This window comes from Helianthus annuus, chromosome 16 (genome assembly GCF_002127325.2).
Source record: "Helianthus annuus cultivar XRQ/B chromosome 16, HanXRQr2.0-SUNRISE, whole genome shotgun sequence".
NCBI lineage: Eukaryota > Viridiplantae > Streptophyta > Magnoliopsida > Asterales > Asteraceae > Helianthus > Helianthus annuus.
This window is the reverse complement of record NC_035448.2, coordinates 164,454,578-164,476,379: the sequence shown is the minus strand read 5'-3', so window position 1 is coordinate 164,476,379 and position 21,802 is coordinate 164,454,578.

Sequence of the window (21,802 nt, the reverse complement as noted above, 5' to 3'; positions counted from 1 at the left end):
TCAACATGGAGACATGACAGGAATCCCAAGAAGCTTGACTGAACACCGGCTCAATACATACACCTGGGCAAAGCCAGTTAAATAGAAGAAACAGAGCATGGGCCCCAGCAAGAGGAGGGCTGCCTGTGAAGAAAACAGGAAGCCGCTCAGAGCCGGAATAGTCAGAGAAGTGAAGTACCCGTCTTGCGTTGCTAACCCGGTTATGGTCCAGAAGAAAGACGGGGGGTGGAGGATGTGTATCGACTTTCAAGATCTAAACAAAGCATGCCCCAAGGACTGCTATCCCCTCCCGGAGATAGACGTCCAAGTGGACTCCTTATCTCAGTATCCCCTGAAGTGCTTCTTGGATGCCTACAAAGGATATCATCAAATACAGATGTCAATGGAAGATTGGAAAAGACCGCCTTCATCACAGACGAGGGGACATTTTATTATACCAAAATGCCCTTCGGACTCAAAAATGTTGGGGCCACCTATCAAAGGTTCATGAATATCCTCTTCAGAGAACAACGGGGACGAAACTTGGAGGTATACGTCGATGACATCGTTATCAAAAGCCTGACTAAGACGGCCATGATAGATGATATAGCTGAAACTATTCGCACCATGCAAGATGTCAATATAAAGCTGAACCCCAGGAAGTGCTGCTTCGGGGTAGAAGAAGGGAAATTCCTGGGAGTAGTGGTTACTAAGGGTGGAATCAAAGCTAACCCGGAGAAGACTCAAGCTATGGCCGAAATGCGATCCCCCAGATCCCTAAAAGACATCCAACAGCTGAATTGAAGGCTAATCGCTTTGAATCGCTTCTTGTCAAAAGTAGCTGACAGGACCCTTCCTTTCATGAAGGTACTGAAAGACTGCCTTCAAACGGACAGGTTTAAGTTGACCCCTGAGGCAGAAACTACTTTTCAAGAAATGAAGGCCTACATCTGCAAACTCCCAACTCTAGCCACCCCAGTACCCTGGGAAGATCTGCTCTTGTATTTGTCTGCTTCAAAGACAACCATTAGTACGGTTATGATGGTGGAACGGGAAGGGAAGCAGATACCAATATACTTCATCAGCAGGACCCTCAAGGGTCCTGAGGAACGCTATATTCCCCTGGAGAAATTAGCTTTAGCTCTTGTTTTCGCGTCCCGGAGACTCAGAAGATACTTTCAAGGACACAAGGTTACCCTAATGATAGATCAGCCCCTCCAAAAAGTGCTAAGGAGACCGGAGTTATTAGGTCGACTGGCCAAGTGGGCAGTCGAACTAGGAGAACACTCCTTGGAATTCAAAGCCAGAACTGCCATGAAGGGACAAATACTGGCTGACTTCTTGGCAGAGGTTCCTGAGGATAAAGAAAACGAGCTTTTAAAATGGGAAGCTTTAGATAAGGAGGAGAAAGAGAAGGAAGAAGAGGCAGTATGGAAGCTGCTTACAGATGGGGCCTCAAGCGAAGAAGGTAGCGGGGCGGGCATTACGCTGATAAGTCCTGAGGGGTTGAGCTAACCTACGCCATCAGGCTGGACCTTGAGAATACCAATAACACTGCAGAATACGAAGCCCTTTTGGCAGGGATGAGGCTAGCAAAAAAGATGAAAGCAAAACATGTGGAAGCTAGTACCAACTCGCAGCTGGTGGTCAAACAATATCAAGGAGAGTATGAGGCTAAAGACAACACAATGGCTCAGTACGTGGCAAAAGTAAAAGAAACAGCCGAGGCCTTCAAAACCTTTAAACTGGAATACATCCCCCGCGGGAGAAACAAAAAATCCGATGCCCTCAGCAAGCTGGCCTCCGTGGCGTTTGACTACCTAGCAAGAGAAGTCAAAGTGGAAGTCCTGACTTCCCCATCCCTCAGCACAAGGGAGGTAGCTGTGGTCGAAAACGCGCAAGAGACATGGATGACACCGATTGTAAAATTCCTCAGAGACGGAACGTTACTCGAGGGAGACTGGGCAGCCAGGAAGGTAAGAGTCAAAGCCTTACAATATGAGTTGGTTGATGGAGAACTTTACCGAAGATCATACCTGTGCCCATCCCTGAAGTGCGTGGACAACGAAAAAGCTAAGTATGTGATCAGAGAACTACATGAGGGGATTTGTGGAATGCACTCGAGGCCGAGGACGGTAGTGGCGAAGGCAATGAATGCGGGATTCTATTGGCCTCGAATGTATGAAACAGCATCAGAGGAGATCAAGAGATGTGACAATTGCCAGATTCATGCACTTATGACGCACCGCCACAAACACCCGATGATTCCCGTCTCAACGTCCTGGCCCTTCCAGAAGTGGGCCATCGACATAATCGGGCCATTCCTAGAGGGTCCAGGAGGGGTCAAGTACGTGGTGGTCGCCATTGATTATTTTACCAAGTGGATAGAAGCAAGACCCTTTGCAAAAATAACCGGGGAGCAAATGAGACGATTTGTGCTAGACAACATCATTTGCAGATACGGGGTCCCAAAGGAATTGGTGAGTGACAATGGTGTCCAATTTGCTGGAAAACCCTTCAGGCCATGGTGCGAGCAGATGCACATACACCAAGTGTTCACCTCCGTCACCTATGCCCAAAGCAATGGACTGGTGGAAAGAGCAAATCAGAGATTCATCAAGGGGATGAAGGGGAGACTTGGAAGGAAACAAAAAGGATGGTTGGAGGAGTTACCATTTGTGTTATGGGCATACAGGACCACACCTAAGGACTGCAACGGGGAAACCCCTTTCAGCTTGACTTACGGGACAGAAGCAGTCATCCCGGCTGAGATAGGGTCCCCAACTGCCAGAATGAAGCTCAGTGAGGCAGAAAACGAAGAAGATCTCCGGATGAACCTGAATTTGCTTGAAGAAAGGAGAGAAGTGGCAGCAGTCAGGGAGGCTAAGTACAAAAAGCAGCTTGAAAGTTACTACAATGCCAAAATGAAGAAACTTAACCTCGTCCCAGGGGACCTGGTCTTAAGAGCAAACGAAGCCAGCTTACAGGAGAACCCCGAGAAGCTGGGGCCCAACTGGGAAGGACCTTACCGGGTCACGTGGGCAAACGACAAAGGAAGTTGCAAGCTGGAGACACTTCAGGGCAAAGAGTTCCCAAGAACATGGAACCTCACGCAGCTCAGGAAGTACCACATCCGAACCAGAAGAAAATCTTTTAGGAAAACAGCCAGGGAGCGACTTTTGTAATGATTAGCTGATAGTCAGGGGCTTACCCCCAAGATAAAACCTTTTGTAAAAACTTATGCTGGGGAAACTTGGTCCCCAAGAAATGAATGACAAACGGGCAACTCACTTGTCCCCTTTTGGTAGAATAACAGGTGTTATATCGAGGCAGACGTGCCTAGTAGAACTATAAGCCTAATAACAAACAAACACATGTGCACAAGGTATATCAAACGTACCAATCGCCCGGCTGTGGGGCAGAATAGGGTCTAGCTAACCCAGAGAAAACGGACAAACAAACTAAAAACATAATCTCACATTATAAACTTGTCCAGTGATTGGCCTCGAACAGACAATCCTGGTTGATCAAACAAACCATAAGCACAACACACTTCTTTAAACAAACTACAAAAAGAAGTTTATCTTTATTCATTTGCAAAACGAATGTACAATAGAAAACACTATTGGCCTCAAAAAAGAAAAGCTAATACACAAGCTAGAAAACATGATGGATAGGCTAAAACGCGATTTCTTGGAAACGACCAAAAGCCTCCAGGAAAACGACAACTTGATCCCAGGCAAAAGCTCCTGCCAAAAAGAAAAAACACACCAAAAGACAAGCAAAAACAAGATAGCAACATACAGTCATAGGTCATATGAATAAGTACAAGGAGAACCCCCACACAAAGGTTCTCCTTCCAAAACATCCAAAAGTTAAAAGTACCCTAGAAGTAGTTATTCAGATTACAACCATATCGAAGTGGGATAATGTTCAGGAATTACTGGGAGTCACCCCTAGACAAAGATTTCGGAGACGAGGGACCGGCAGGGGTAAACAGGGCTTTTAATTCATCGATGGATATCATGGGATGCTCCAGGATCTTCTCAAGAAGGGCCGGGGTTTTACCCCCGAACTCCTTGTCCAACTTAGACAACCGCTTCTTAGCTTTAGAATTGTAAAGCGGAGTTTCCTTTCTACCCAGACCCTGAGCAGAGTAATTATATCCATCCTTCAGCCCTGCCTGGTACCCAACGTCCCGGTACGCCCTATACACCTCCTCAAGACCACTTTTGAACTCCTCCGATTGGGAGACATCAGCAAGAAAGGCTCCGAAGCCTTCAGTAATCAACCAATGCTTCTCCTTAGCCAACCGCTGGTTATCATCAGAAGTTATCCCATAATCAGCATACATAGTGTTCAACTGCTCCTGAGAAATGGAACCGACCTCCTTCAGGTGCTTCAGCTCCGCGGCTAACTCCTCTTTCTCCTCTACCAACACCGCCATCTCCCTCTCCCAAGCTCCTCCCTTCGCTCCAACATAGCTCCAGCCCCCTGAGCAAAAGACATCATAAAGAATCCAAAAGCAGTTGGAAAATAAAAAAAGGGGGGGGGATAAGGTTATGTACCTTCTCTTCTTGCAGTTTCCCTCAACCTCAACCACTTGACATCGAAGTTCAGCAGCAATAGATTGGGAAGTCTTGAGTTCACCCTTGAGTTCTTCATTCTCCTTCCTCAAATCATCAACCCGCTGCAGCATGTCGGCACCCCTGAAAAAGCTCTCACAGAGCGACATGCTGTACTGATCCTCAAAAAGGTCATCCCTCAAAGCAGAATTCATGAACCTAAGGGAGGGAGGAACAGCATGACTCAAAAAATCCCTGGCAGTCTCAGGGGTCCCTATCACCGAAGAATGAGTTATTTTCCACTTAGGAACATAGGTGAAAGAGAGGGCATCAGCAAACAGGGGAGCCAAAGGGGATCGATGAGCAAGACCCTCAAATTGAGAAGGTTTACTGGTCCCAGTAGCATGATGAGGAGAAACCTCAAAAGCTGAGGCAATACGAGCAATGCTTACTTCTGGAGTCTTGTCTCGAACATGGGAAGAGGAGGGACCAGTGGGAATCTCTATTGGAGCATGAGAACTCCCCTACCCAAACAAAAAAAAAATATCAGAAGTCAGCCAAGACAAAACAAATGCAAAATAGCAGACTAAAAGACAAACTCACCAACAAGGGTTCACTCGCAAAACTGGAGGACCACAGGTGTTTAGATAAAGAGCCTTTAACCCAGTAGGGGGAAGTTCAGAAACAGTTCTCGTTGCAGGAGGAACCTTTTGCCCACTGGCACTCCGGAGCCTCTGCCGGATGCCACGAGGGGCAGGAACTGGCTTAGGGCTAACAGCTTTCCGCTTACGAACCAAATGGCTCTCCAGATCTTCATCATCGTCATGACTAGAATGCTTAGCGGGAAGGGGATCAGGGGAACTCTCCTCCCCATCAGAAGAAGTCCCCTCACCTCTTTCCACAGCAACAGAGCCCCCAGCCTGAACAGACCCTCCGGTAACCTGCATCCCAACACTCCGGTTCAAACCCGGATCAACCTCATCACCAACCACAAACTTAACGTCCCTAGAATCCCCTTGAAGCAGTCTCCACAAAGTCAACTCTGCATAAGAAGAAACACTAATGATGACTGCACAGATTCCAAGAAAAAAACAGATAACAACAAATCAATGGCAAAAAGATACCTTTTTTACCGAAAAAAAAGCTTTGGGGCGAACTGCGTAGGAAGGGCTCAATCCCCCCATAGCCAGAATTCCCTCAGAAAAAGTGAAAGCCCTCATTGGATTTTCATACATACGCTTCCATTGGACGATCTCGTCAGCAGATAAAATGGGAATGCTGTCCTCAATAGCAGCCTCGGCATCCTTCGGTGGTGGAGACTCCGGTATCATGGTAGCAGAAACAAAGATAAACCTACTCTTCCATTCATTAGGGTAAGTAGAGGTCGGCATAAAGGTATAACAGGGTTTCGACACACTATTCTGCTGTTTGGCAAAGGTGAACCAATCCCCATCAGAGATCAGTTTATAAAACATGCAGAACAAGGGGACAGATGGCTCGCCGGAAACGGCCACACAAGACAACTCAAAATGCACTACTCTCATAAACCCTGGGGTGCAATTGAGAGAAATGAACTCCGAAGTGACGCAATAAGGCAATCTTGAAAGGTGAAAGGGGATACCGGACTTCGCAGGAAGAAAACGCCAAGGTATAAAGGGCGATCCGATCTGGTGTACATTCTGCCGATTCGCTAGGGCCTGGCAATGTTGGAGAGAAACGCTTGGGTATCTTGTAAGTGTCGACAAAGGACTCCAAGTCCTTCATTGTCAAAACTGAATGGATCATTGATCGACCGGTGCGACTCATGATCGGAGAAAATGGTGATCGAAGAAGTGTAAGGAAAACAGAGAAAAGAGGGGTTATGATGGAAGTTGAAGGAAGTTTCAAGAAGCCAAGGGGGTATTTAAAGGAAATAACTGACAGGTATGGAGCAAACCGTCACATCACCTTCATTTCAAAATTAAAACCACACAGCACGTGCTCCAATAAGATTGAACCCCAGCCGTCGATTACCAGCAATTAATGGCACCCTGAAAAGAGAAAAGGGGACACACTATGATTACCTAGGGAGGGGCCCACCTCCTTAGCCCAATGTAACTGTTCTCACGAGTAACTATAACTCAGCCCTGGGTTATGAGATTTGAATCTCAGAACCAGGGACTAAAGATGACTTGACGACGGGCCTATGAGTTGCCCCATTTACCCGTCTTGGGCTACTATCACATGGGCCCAACAGGATATAAGCCCAACAACGACTTACCTTGCCCATTAAGGTTCTCCTTTCATAAAATGGGCGGGAAACCAGAATCAGAGGGCACAGGCAACATTTAATGCCTGATTAGAAAAGGCTCTTTGGCTAGAAATTGTACTTCATAGCCGAAAGCATTAAATGAGGCTGCCATCTTACCGTTGGGGGCCAGACACGTGTCTGAGCCCCCCGAAGACTCTCAAAACCCGTTGAATCATCTCGTTGAAATATCTCGCATGAAAGATAAGGTCTCGAGGTTATATAAGGAAGGAAAGAAGTGATCAGCAGATGGATTCAAGGTATCACATTTAAAGCTCTTTCATTTACTCATCTCTCATTTATTCCGACCTATATTCTCATACATTAAACACATACACATTTATTAGATTCACACCTTAGAGGAAACATTCTGGTGATCACACCCATTGGAATAAGCTCCTCCAACTCTCCGGCAAGTTTACTTATTCTCACGCCGGAGCTTGGTCACGGATCCCCCTCCCGGGGCCCTCCGTGACGAGGCTAACGGTTTACTTTTTTTGTAGCAACGAAGGCCGGGATATCTTGACGTTAGCGAAGACCCCTTTGAACGTCACCAGGGATTTGGGTATTCGACACAGGTAATCATTTTGGCTCAGTTTAATATTAATCACATCGTATGAATTCCAACGCGTGATGGTGAGGACGCGTTATATATTCCACGCGTGAAGATTTGGGGTGGTGACGGAGTTTCACTATCTTTCATGCGTGAAGACGAGCTGACCATAGGGCGCTCCGAATCCTTTAATAATGCAATCGAATAGCGTCACTACACAATTGTTCATTAAAAATATATTAACTAAAAACTTTTCTCATTCTCGTCTTGATTCACGCGTGCATATCTGTCTTCTCGAACCTCACTTCTACATGAGAGCCCTCTTTATTCTCCAAAATTCCCACCGAACACACTTGTATTTCTCTAATCTTTTTTTCACGTGGGCTCATCCACTTAAATTTCCTTTTGTTGAATTAGCCCACAAGTAGTGATATGATATAATCTAGGAAAGGCCCAGCTGAATAAACCAATCCATCAAAATGAAGCCTATTTGCATTTAATTTCCTCATTTACTTTCAAGCTGTCAATAAGCCATACTAGTTGAATCAAAACCATTTACTTCCAACTTATTTTTTATCCGTACAATCATTGTTTGATTATTTTCCAACTAGTCTTAAGCCCCATCGTTGTAGGGCGGAGGACGTAAAACCGTTCTAAGTAGCAAACAAACGACGATCAAAACCGAGAAAAAGCAGTAAAGAAAAACACAAATATCTAACAACAGGTGACTCACAAGACATAAAATGTAGACAAAGTCGAAATTGTACCGACGCGTATTAGTAAGTCGAAGGGGTCAAAGTGATATTGTATATAGATTTTCAGAAAGGCGGCGTCGTGACAGAAATTTAGTTTGTACAGGTTATTTTATTGACGCATGCATGCGACAACAACCAGAAAAGAAAACTCAAAAAATAAAGTCATTATATGACCAAAACGATATGTACATGTTTTTAGTTCATTGCAAGCACTCGATTATGCACATCGGAATCGGAAGGTAAATAAGACATACAATACATCGTAAATTAAAAAAAAACATAACATAAAACCGTGTAAATCAACTAAAACATACATAACAATAAGTATGAAAACATATTATATTTGACATGACTCAATTTCTAAAAACGTTTACATCAAAACCTACACCAACTTGAATTTATATCGACACGACAAAATTTACATCAAAACGTACACAAACTAAAATCATACATAAATATAAGCATGAAAACATATTATAATTGATCCGACTCATTTCCGAAAAAAGTTTTCAATGAACCGTAAACCAACTTAAATTTATACTGTCACGTACATTAAAATTAACTAACAAAACTCGAGGGGCGAAAATGACACTTTACAAAATTTTTAGAAAGTTTAAGAGTGACAACTGAGATTTTTCAGGTTAACTCCGTTAATACAAATCCTTTATCTCTAACATGATTTAAAACATTCATTATAGCATTTCACTTCATATTGGTTGGTTAAGTGTGTCAGTTAGTACACGAACACTCACGTAACAATAATTCGGCGAATTAACCGAATTACCAAACTGCACACAAGTCTGAGCCCAAACATTGGTGAAACATGGATATAGTACTGAAAACATAGAAATCATATAATAACTGAGTGGAATTATATGTTATTTGATTACATGGACTGTTTGTTAGCTGTTTCTCGTAATTGCAAACAATGTGCGTTTTTTTGCGTGATATGACATTATACAAATATTTTTTATAAACAAACTAATGGGTTTTATTTTTATAGACTTGGGCTATTAAAAATAAGTAGAAATGGTTTGGTGGGATTATGTTAGCTAGAAAAGGCCACCAAAAGTTACAAAAGTCCACCAAAAGGCCCATCCATGGGTTTTCATTAGTTTAAAAAAACCTAACCCAACCTTAAACCCCCCATTACGTATGGCAGCCCCACTTCCACCATAATTTTGACTTTGTGCCTTCAAAACACCATTCCACTTTGATTTGTTGCTTAAATCTTGCAATTGGTGGCTTTCTTGATCAATTTCAATACCCTTTAACGCTTACAAATAAGTTTTCTTGATCAATTTTGATGTTTCTTATGATTTAAAAATTAGGGTTTTAATTAGAAGCATGATATTGATAGGAATTTTTGATAAACCTGATTTATGTGATGTTAAACATTCTAGAACAAAGAAACAAGGTTAAAGGATGATCCTAAACCCGTTTTTAATAAGAGCTAAAAAGTTGCAGCTTATGTCCACATTTTTACAGCCAATTTGTATCGGCTGTAACGTGATAAAAACTTAACAAAATCGTATGGTTATTGAGTCTAAAATATAGTTCAATGAAGTACGCTTCAAACCCTATTGGAATCATAATTGTCCGACAAGGTTTTGTATTTTAAATGATTAAAACAGAAACAAAGGTGCATGTTGTGTTTCTCTGCAGAAATTGAAGTCTGTTACGAGAATCATAACTTGATCTAGGATTGGAGTTAATATGTGAAATTTTTACAGTAGATAGTTCTAAGAGGTCATCAAATCCTCCAACTAGAATTTTGTCAATCAGATTGACAAGGATTTTTATATAAATTAAACCGTAAAGTGTTGACAGAACGTGACAAAATTGCCCTTTATGTGCTAGATGATTTTTAGTGATTTTTTTGTGAACATTTATGCTTTGGGAAAATTACACAGACACGTCTCGTAAATCATTCGTAATTTTTCCAGTCCGTTTACTATTTTAAATGAAAATCACGAAAACAGATCAACAACGGACGTTGAGCTGAAACCGCCAAAACTTGATTGTTATGTGTATAACTGCAATTGTTTGTTAGAACGAGGTGTTGAATGTTATATGATCGTCATTGAACGTGTTACATGTTATGAGTTGTACAAATGCACATACCACACGAACGAACAACTAAGTGTCAACAGGTATGCATATTACGTGGTAGTATACGTGTAGAATTAATGTGACTTATGTGAACAAGAACTAACGATGAAACGGAAACAATATCAGGACGTGGTTGACCATACAAAACTCTAGTCACTAAATTCTAGTCGTGCAGATCTGAGTTGAGTTAACAACTTTACAAAAAGCATGCAATACCTGGTTTGGGATTACATTATCCTTGGTTTGGGACCGCACTTATATTCCTTGCCGGAATATGGCAACTTAAATACTCTAGTTTAGTTTCATATCTATAGTAGACTAAACAGAATATCTATTTGGAAAGTCCCTACTCTTTATACCGATCAGTTGCCCGTAGAGGCAAACGAGGTATTAGTTGATAGCGCTATTAGGTTTGACAAACCTCACACCATGCTGAGAGCCGCGCGTAAACTTTTGATCCTAACTATTGCATCAATGCGGATAGACATTAGTGCGGAGGGCACAATAACTTACTACGTCAAGTTTTCGGTATCACATGTTTAGTTGCTTAACAGTGCATTAGCTACCCATGACATGTCTTTAAAACATTGTATTTGAAACTTACTTTTTCGTTGAACTAAAAGTATGAACTCGTGAACTTTTTATTGATACACTTGACCATGCCTTGCAGGGCGTTAGGTACAGCTGAGATGGGGACCTGCAGGATTGGAGAGTGTCATGGCTTTCGGTTAAACTGTTTTCGTTATTGATGCTAAACAATTATGGTTTTTTATTATGTCTGGATTCTATACTTTTTCTTCCACTGTTAACTTAAATTTACGTTTTCAAACTATCAAAACTATTATCACTATTCATATTGAATGTGGTAGTTAAACGTATTACAATTAATTTGAAATGATTCAACATGATTAGTGGTTTGATCCTGGTATGTCACTTGCATCGCGGTAAAACTCTGCATGTGAAATTGTTAGTGCATATGTATGTTGACTTCGTCTTGTATCGAGTCATGTAATAGAATAGATAGACCAGGACACGTAGTACGAGAAAAATGAGAAACATGCATGAAACAGCCACCTCGCATGAAGTGACAATCTCATGCTTTCTAGCCAGGTCGTGCGACCTGGGCCAGCTCGTATGGACTGTTTCATGCGACCTGGGATTCCTATAAATATGAGGTTTTGGGTCTTCATTTGTAACATTTTGATTCCGGTAGCGAAGCTCTGCCGAAGTATCGCCAGCTCGTGTAACTGTGTTAAATCAATACAATCGACATTTAATCTACTTCTAAGTGTAAATCAAGCTGCAATGAAGATCAAATCAATGAATTCCGCCTCTGATTTGGTCTAGAACTCTTCTGATCGAATCCCCGATCCTACAAGTGGTATCAGAGCTCAGGAGGAAGAGTTCTTACCATTTTAGCTTGTTTTCACGGATAAATCTGATTTCCACTCATTTCTTCTCATTCTTCTACACTTTTTCATCAAATTTACCGAGATTTCATGGATAAAATGATCTGAATTTCACATATAACACGTAAAACCGAGTTTTAATCAATCCTTGAACAAATCAGAACCTAATTCAACCTAAAACTTGATAAAAATTGACAAATACATATCAGATCGTTCGACAAATCATCAGATCGTGTGAAAAGTGTCCAGGTCGTGTGAAATTACTTCCAGCTAGCACGAGGTCGCTTGAAATTTGATTAGGTCGTGCAAAATTGTTGTCTCAGATCGCACGGATTGAAATTATCATCACCAGGTCGTTTGGTTTGAGTTCAGGTCGCACGGTTTGATAAAAATTAGGTCAGGTCGTTTGAAGGTGAACCAGGTCGTACGGTTTGACATCATTTCAGGTCGCACGGTTTGAGATTAGGTCCAGATCGTGTGAGATAGGCCCAGGTCGTACAAGTTGAAAGTATCCAGGTCGTACGAGGAGGGTTAAGAATATTCAGGTCGTTTGAGGTTCAAAAGTTCGCATGAGTTAATCCAAATCGTTTGAAGAGTGTGAGATAGTTTGAACTTTGTGTTTTTGTGAATCTTTTCACCGAAACATGGATTTTGAATTTTACAACGCATTTGCTACCCCGATCACTATGGGTCAGAACGTGAACTTAGAGAATGAAATGGGCACCATGCAAAAACCACCTAAGCTCATGAATATCGAGGAGTATAGTGGATGGGTGGAACGATTCGAAAATTGGGTTCAGGCGAATCACTTAGAGGCGTGGGAATGTGTTGAAGAACGATATGTTAGACCGATTGATGAATACGGAGAGATTGTTGCTATTAAAGATTTAGATGACAAAGAGAAAAAGAAATACGAAAGTGAAAAGATGATGATCAGTATATTGCAACAAGCTATTAAGGAAGACATCTTGATTTTATTGCAACACAAGGGAAGTGCACACTCAATATGGAAAGCACTAAAAACGAAGTTTGTTGGAAGCTTAGACATGATCAAGAACAAAAAATCGCTTTTAAAGAAAGAATTTGATCTATTTCGTGGATTGAAAACTGAAAACACCAAAATGATTATACAAAGATATTGCAATTTGGTGGTTAACATGAAGCGATTGGATATCAAGAAAGATCTAGAAGAATGGGTTGAAAAGTTGGTCGATGCGTTGCCACAAGATGTTTGGGGCACTTATCTTATGATTTTGAAAAATAATGGTGAATTTGCGAATCTATCGCTGAGCAAGTTTATTGAAAAACTCGAAGTTCAAGAGACTGAACAACGGAAGATGGAGAAAATGAAGAATTCTAATGGTGAACAGGACATTGGTCTGTACTACAAAGGAAGTACGATTGATAAGACCAACATTGCACCAAAGATCGAAACTGCATTTAACGCAAACAGTTCTTCTGGAGGGTTATCTCAAGGATCAAACAACAATAATGGATTCTCTTCATATCCATCATTTGATCCAAATTTTTCAGCAACCAATAATGGCCAAGTATTACAATGCAACATTGCATTACATCTTCAGAATGGTCAGAATTTCTCGGAAGAGGTTGCCAAAGGTTATATGTCTTTATTGGTGACCGTATTAGAGTCTTATGAAAGTTTGGTAGCCGGAAGGATTGGTAATCCAATATTGACCAAAGAGGATTATGATCAGATTGATCTGAAGAGATGGAACTAATGGATATAAAGTGGTATATGGCTAGTGTGTTGAGAAGAGCTGAGAAGTTTAAACAAATCACTGGAAGAGATGATTTCCGTGACGCTGGAACTTCACCTTTAGGTTTTGATAAATCTAAAGTTACTTGTTTTCATTGCAGGGAGAAGGGGCACTTTAAGCGAGAATGCACAAATCGCGAAGCAAGTGGAGCTCAAAATCCATTCGGCAACAATGATTATCATCGAAAAGCGATTTATCATCAAGTTGCTCCGCATCAACAACAATCGTCACAAACTTCACATGCTAGGAAGGATCTGATCGAAGAGCCATCAAAGAAAGCTTATCTAGTTCATCAAGAAGATGAAAGGATTCCAAAAGGTTTTAATTGGGATCATTATAATCCTAACAGAACTTCAGATTCTAAAGCATTTGTTGCTCAAATTTTTGAAGATTCAACTGCTAAAGATGAAATAGCGTATGTTTATTACGAAGCTCAGCAATACAATCCTAAAAAGAAAGAAAAAGAACCAGTTTCAACAGAAGAGGCTTCAGAAAAAGCACCAATCTTTGATCACTCATCAGATGAAGAGAGTGATGATGACAGTGAAGAAATTCGAAAACTTGAATATTATAAAAGAGAATTTTCACCTGATAGGTATAATTTGTATTTTGCAGGTAAAATGGAAGTGATCAAAGAAAGACAAGCTGCGAAAAAGAAGAATCATAAGGCAACAACTGTTAAAGAAAAGGTCAAACCTGAGGAAAATGTTCGAGTAATAAAGAAGCAGGTTAAAGAAATTCCAGCTATCAAGGTTGAGAAGGAAGCAGATACTGAAAGGATGCCTGAGAAGTGTGAAAATTGTGATACTGTGAAAAGGTACAACAACAAATTGATTCATAACGTGAACAGACTGAAAGAATCTTATAATGTTTTAAACAAAGCTATGAATCAATATAGCAAGTCAAGCAATGAACAAGAGATAGCTATGAAGACACTCAATGGAGCGTTCATGACGAAGCAGAAAATCATCAATCAGTACATTGAGAAATGTGTTGAACTTGAACAAAAATTGGAAACTCAGAGGATAGAAACTGAGAGGGAAACAGGTTATTGAAAAGTTATTCATGTGCTTCTTACGTGATTGACAGGATTTACCCTACAGTAGAAGGCATGGAAGCGTTTGACGAGAAGAAACCTGAAGTAAAGAATACTGGTAAGAAACATAGTACCAATTATACAAGGTGTCCACCTCCTCTTGAAGAAGGATATTCTCCACGAAATTCTAATTCAGAAAGAGTCAAAAAGGCAACCAATTTAAAGTGGGAATCTGAACCTTCAGATGGATTGCCAGATAATATTGACATCACATTCACTGCATCTGACACTGATCATGAGTCCGAGTTAATTAAGAAAGTGGTTGATCAGGTGTTGGATAAAGATGAAGAGTCAAAGTCAGAGTCTAAATCAGAAAATTTGAATTCATCAGACAGAAGTTCGAGTACACCGGTCAAAAGGGTTTACAATAATGATTTTCTGATATCAAAAAATAATTTGAATGACGAAACATTCAAAGTAGCATATACTTTGAATGACTCTGACAAATTATATTCTGATGAAGAATTTCCAATAAGAAGTGATAAAACTGAAATGATTAACAAGGTTTTCAAATTAACAGAAATTAATATTTCTGAAATAAAAGATGTAAATCTTACTGAAAAACCTAAAAAGTACACTTCAAGAGTTCAACAAAGATTAAACAAGAAAAAAGGTTACAGTTCTGGTTCGGGTTATCGAAAGAAACCAAACCATAACAGTAATTTCAAAAAGAAAGGATTAGGTTTTATTCCATCCGAAAATTATAAAAATGAGAAAATTTATAAACCAAAAACTAAATTTGTTTCAGAAACATCTTCTGAAGAAGAAAAAGAGAATTTGTTCAGAAAGCAGACGAACAAAGAATTCCTTGCTAAGAAGCAAGAGGGAATGAAAAATGATGTTACTCAGAAGAAGGAAATGAGAACCTGTTATCAATGTAAAAAAGTTTGGCACATTGCATGGAACTGTCCAAAGGCAACCCAAACAAAACAGGGAGTCTCTGAAAACTTGAAAGAAAAGTTGGTTGATAATGAACCACCAACCGAACAATTTAAAGTGTTCAAAAATTCAAAATTTGAAGTTGGTGAGGGTTCTAAAACGTTTTACAAAAGAAGAGTGAATCTGAACAACCACAAGTGGGTTGTTAAGAAATCAAATGTAAAATCTGGCGATGAGTTTGTTTCTTCGGAAACAAAGGAGCCACTTTCTGGCGATGAATCTGACTCGTCAAAGTCAGAGGTGCCACAAGTTGAGCTAAAAAGTGATAATTCCGTTCCGACAATGGATGATGCAAACTTTCCACCATTCCGAACTGAAAACTTAAAGCAAAAAATTGGCAAAGTTGAGATTTCAAATCAATTCTTTTCTGAAAAGAAAGAATTTGATGTTGAAAAAGCCTTTAACCCTAAAGTTCTAAATATTTTTGGAAAAATGGTTGACGGGAAGGTCAAAGGGGTAAAGGAATTCTATGAGAAGAATAAGAAAGGAAAGAAACCTAGTGATGATGATTCGGAATCACCCAAGGACCGTCAGGCTTGGGTGAATCTCTTTAACTGAAAATCCTGACTTGCCGGAGCTCCCAAGTTGGTAATCGTGGAGCATGAATCGGCATCATACTTGAAAAATATTTTGTAATAGTTTGTACAAGTGGTTAAAAGAAAAAAAAGGGTTCATTATTCATAAGCTGTGGAAAGAACAAAATGATGAATTAAACCCCATGATGTGTGAAATCAACAAAACTAATTTTCCGGAAAAACCATTTTGATTAAAACAAACTTAAGTGTTTTGAAATCATAATGGGAAAATAGTTTGTTGTCAGCGGGAGTTCTGATTGTTTAAGCCAAGAGAATGGAGAAGTGAAGCAATTCGCATCAGTTTGTCATTTTATTTGTACAGTTTATTGCGTTTATTTTTGAATTTTCCTGGAAAATCAAAAATTGAAACATATTTTTGATTTTAGGGGGAGTAAAAATTTTTTAGAAATTTTGAAAATTTGAAAAAACAAAAAACATGATAAAATCTAAAAAAGCCAAAAACATTGAAAAATCAAAAATGAGTTTTGTTGTGAAAAAGAGGAAATGATAGTACATCAGTGGACTATCACAACATGCTAAAGAAATGGAAACTCAAAATGTTTTTAAACAAGTCTCACTGATGATGTGCCAGTAGACTTCGCACGATTAGTAGATTGTATTTGAGATATAAACCTAAATATCAATACTTACTTATCTCGTGGGGAACATCTCTCGGATATATGGGTAACCCCCGAAATCTTGTTTGAGAGATTGCCTGATTCTGAGATACTAGGTCTTTATACTATTTGATATATGGGGTATTATACCTGGTCTTCTGATATTGCGGAAGCAATGGCCTAAACCTAGTATAATACTTTATGCGCTTTAAAAGCTTCCCTCTGCATAAAAATTGAAAATATCGAAAGATATGAATCTGTTGCAGTTGAAGAAAAGATTCCCTAAAGGGAACACACCCAAAGTCGAGCCTTCATCTCTTTAACTGAACGGAAGTTCGTACCTGAGCTCTCAAGGTCTCGCACTAACCCAGATACAGATATTAAATTGGTATACTCACCTGTAAGACTGAATCTAGGGAATTTTGATACAGGAGTATATTCTGAGGTGGGACACGCGAATAAGTTTAAGTCTTTAAAACACTAATTCGTATCTCGAATCAATTGAAACTTGTGTAGAAGTTTAAGTGGACAACAATACTGACAATCAGAAGTGAATTTGTTTAAGACTTAAAGTCTAAAAAGGTCAACAGTGTTAGTGATAAGTCTCAAAAACTGATATGATCCTCTTACACAAACTCACAAAAAATATTGTCTGTAAATATTTCTTTATTGCATTTTAACACACTGAAAAACTTAGAAAAAACCAACAAGAATGTGTTTTAGCATAAAATTTTGAAAAATCAAAAAGATTTTATTTCATCTTATTTTCGACAACTAATGTTGAAAAGCTGATTTTCAAAATTCCGAGTGCTAAACATGATGAACGACAGTGGGTTGGGAGAGTGTGTTTGAAATGAAAAATAAAGTTAAAGCTTGAGATAATTTGAGAAACTAACAGTAAAATCAGTGTTAGTTAATCAAGGTCATTAATTTGAACTTGATATAACTATTCTTGATATTGAATGATACTTACAAGTGGTGTCTAAATTTGTTAAATTTTAAACAATTGTGAAATTTACTTTTGGGTAGAGTTTGTGCAGGTAAAAAGCTTTGAAAGAGCCAGGTTTCGACTTCTGAGGATTTTCCGCATAAGCATATGCAGATTAAAGCCAGGTTTCTGATCCTGTTGCTACGGAGAGCCAGGAGACGTTCCTGAACCTGTGAAAGATGCAGATTGTGAATCCAGACTGCGATCCCAGCTTATTGAAAGGGGGAGTCTGAAGTCATAAGAGCCAGTCTCAGATTCTAGAACAAAGCTCGAGATAGAAGCTGATGTTGCTGAAGAACTTAAGGAATCAAGAGACCTGATCAAGAGAATTAGAGAGAGAATAGAATCAGGTTGAGATTCTGATAGAAGAAGATAGAGAAAGATTGAAGGATGCTTACAGAGTAAGATACTTTGGAAAGAGCAAGAAGACCGATCAATACTGAAGACTCAATACACTGAAGACTCGTCAACATCCAAGGGGGAGTTTGTTAGTGCATATGTCTGTTGAGTTCGTCTTGTATCGAGTCATGTAATAGAATAGATAGACTAGGACACGTAGTACGAGAAAAATGGGAAACAGGCCTAAAACAGCCACCTCGCACGAAGTGACAATAGCCACCTCGCACGAAGTAACAATATCATGCTTTCTGGCCAGGTCGTGCGACCTGGGCCAGCTCGTATGGACTGTTTCATGCGACCTGGGATTCCTATAAATATGAGGTCTTGGGTCTTCATTTGTAACATTCTGATTCCGGTAGCGAAGCTATGCCGAAGTGTCGCCAGCTCGTGTAACTGTGTCAAATCAATACAATCGACATTTAATCTACTTCTAAGTGTAAATCAAGCTGCAATGAAGATCAAATCAATGAATTCCGCCTCTGATTTGGTCTAGAACTCTTCTGATCGACTCATTTTATCGAATCCTCGATCCTACAGAAATTTTGAAAGTTGAGGGGTTGAGTTACAAAAAGAAAAAAAGTACACAAAAAGACAAAAAAACCAAGCACTCTTTTTCAAAATGTTATTAATTAACAAATATATATATATATATATATGTATGTATATATATATATATGTGTATATATATATATATATATATATATATATATGTATATATATATATATATATGTATATATATATATATGTATATATATATATATGTATATATATATATATGTATATATATATGTATATATATATATGTATATATATATATATATGTATATATATATATAGGTAGAGGTTCTTGTAAAAAAGAGGTTTTTTTGTGAGAAAGGTAAGAAAGAATCTACACCATTAGATCTTTGATCTAATGTTGAGATTATAATGGCAAAATTGTAAATAATGTTTACTATTAAACATATTAATTTTCTAGATTAAGGGTATACAGGTAAATTTAACATTTTTAAATTAAGAAACTAACATTAATGCACATGCAACTTCCCTCCGTCTTTTTTAAACGTTAATAACTTTTTATACGTAACTTTTTTTTAGAAAAAATGACACCATAATAACGAGCGTTTTTTTATCTTTAATATGAGTACCATATTGCTATACTTATATAGAGAAAAAATTATGTTTCGATCAGATGTTTAGTCCATGATGTTTTGTCTATGTTCATACAGTGGTGTTTTAATTGTATTGTGATTCAAAGCGTGGTGTTTTAAACACATACTAGAAAGCGTGGTGTTTTTTTTATCTACTGGAATGTAGGTTTTAAAACACCGTGGTGTTTTAAAATATGTAATCTGGAACATCTACTAGCATGCAGATGTAAAACACCATGCATGTAGGTTTAAAACACCATGTACAATAACCATACTATGAACATTATACTAAGAACACATTCTGAAAATGGAGGTAGTGTCTTTAATAGTGTTATATACTTACTGATTGGTGTTATAAACTTATTGAATGGTGTTATATAATTACTGAATGGGGTTTTATACTTATTGAATGGTGTTATATAATTATTGAATGGTGTTATATGTGCTGAATGGTGATTTTGCAGTGTTATTCATAGTGTTTTTATAGAGATCTTTAAAATGGTGTTATATACTTATTGAATGGTGTTATATAATTATTGAATGGTGTTATATACGTGCTGAATGGTGGTTGCATTGTTATTTGTAGTGTTTTTATAGTGATCTTTTAAAAAATCATGTTTCTATAAATAAGGTGGCGGTTATGGAAGGTTTTGAATTAATTGAATCAATGATAAAATTACTTGTTTAACCTTTTGAATTAATTTAGATTGAGGACACATGTCATCTCCACAATATTTCTCACACTTCTCACACTTTTTTTAAGCAACGAAGGCCGGGATATCTTGACGTCAGCGAAGACCCCTTTGAACGCCACCAGGGATTTGGGTATTCGACACAGGTAATCATTTTGGCTCAGTTTAATATTAATCACATCGTATGAATTCCAACACGTGATGGTGAGGACGCGTTATATATTCCACGCATGAAGATTTGGGGTGGTGACGGAGTTTCACTATCTTTCATGCGTGAAGACGAGCTGATCATAGGGCGCTCCGAATCCTCTAATAATAATGCAATCGAATAGCTTCACTACACAATTGTTCATTAAAAATATATTAATTGAAAACTTTTCTCGTTCTCGTCTTGATTCACGCGTGCGTATATGTCTTCTCGAACCTCACTTCTACATGAGAGCCCTCTCTATTCTCCAAAATTCCCACCGAACACACTTGTATTTCTCTAATCTTTTTTTCACGTGGGCTCACCCACTTTAATTTCCTTTTGTTGAATTAGCCCACAAGTAGTTATATGATATAATCTAGGAAAGGCCCAACTGAATAAACCAATCCACCAAAATGAAGCCTATTTGCATTTAATTTCCTCATTTACTTTCAAGCTGTCAATAAGCCATACTAGTTGAATCAAAACCATTTACTTCCAACTTATTTTTTATCCGTACAATCATTGTTTGATTATTTTCCAACTAGTCTTAAGCCCCATCATTGTAGGGCGGAGGACGTAAAACCGTTCTAAGTAGCAAATCCATGGCAAAAAGATACCTTTTTTACTGAAAAAAAGCTTTGGGGCGAACTGAGTAGGAAGGGCTCAATCCCCCCATAGCCAGAATTCCCTCAGAAAAAGTAAAAGCCCTCGTTGGATTTTCATACATACGCTTCCATTGGACGATCTCGTCAGCAGATAAAATGGGAATGCTGTCCTCAATAGCAGCCTCGACATCCTTCGGGGGTGGAGACTCTGGTATCATGGCAGCAGAAACAAAGATAAACCTACTCTTCCATTCATTAGGGTAAGTAGAGGTCAGCATAAAGGTATAACAGGGTTTCGACACACTATTCTGCCGTTTGGCAAAGGTGAACCAATCCCCATCAGAGATCAGTTTATAAAACATGCAGAACAAGGGGATAGATGGCTGGCCGGAAACGGCCACACAAGACAACTCAAAATGCACTACTCTCATAAACCCTGGGGGTGCAATTGAGAGAAATGAACTCCGAAGTGACGCAATAAGGCAATCTTGAAAGGTGAAAGGGGATACCGGACTCCGCAGGAAGAAAACGCCAAGGTATAAAGGGCGATCCGATCTGGTGTACATTCTGCCGATTCGTCAGGGCCAGACAATGTTGGAGAGAAACGCTTGGGTATCTTGTAAGTTTCGACAAAGGACTCCAAGTCCTTCATTGTCAAAACTGAACGGATCATTGATCGACCGGTGCGACTCATGATCAGAGACAATGGTGATCGGAGAAGTGTAAGGAAAACAGAGAAAAGAGGGGTTATGATGGAAGTTGAAGGAAGTTTCAAGAAGCCAAGGGGGTATTTAAAGGAAATAACTGACAGGTATGGAGCAAACCGTCACATCACCTTGATTTCAAAATTAAAACCACACAGCACGTGCTCCAATAAGATTGAACCCCAGCCGTCGATTACCAGCAATTAATGGCACCCTGAAAAGAGAAAAGGGGACACACGATGATTACCTAGGGAGGGGCCCACATCCTTAGCCCAATGTAACTGTTCTCACGAGTAACTATAACTCAGCCCTGGGTTATGAGATTTGAATCTCAGAACCAGGGACTAAAGATGACTTGACGACGGGCCTATGGGTTGCCCCATTTACCCGTCTTGGGCTACTATCGCATG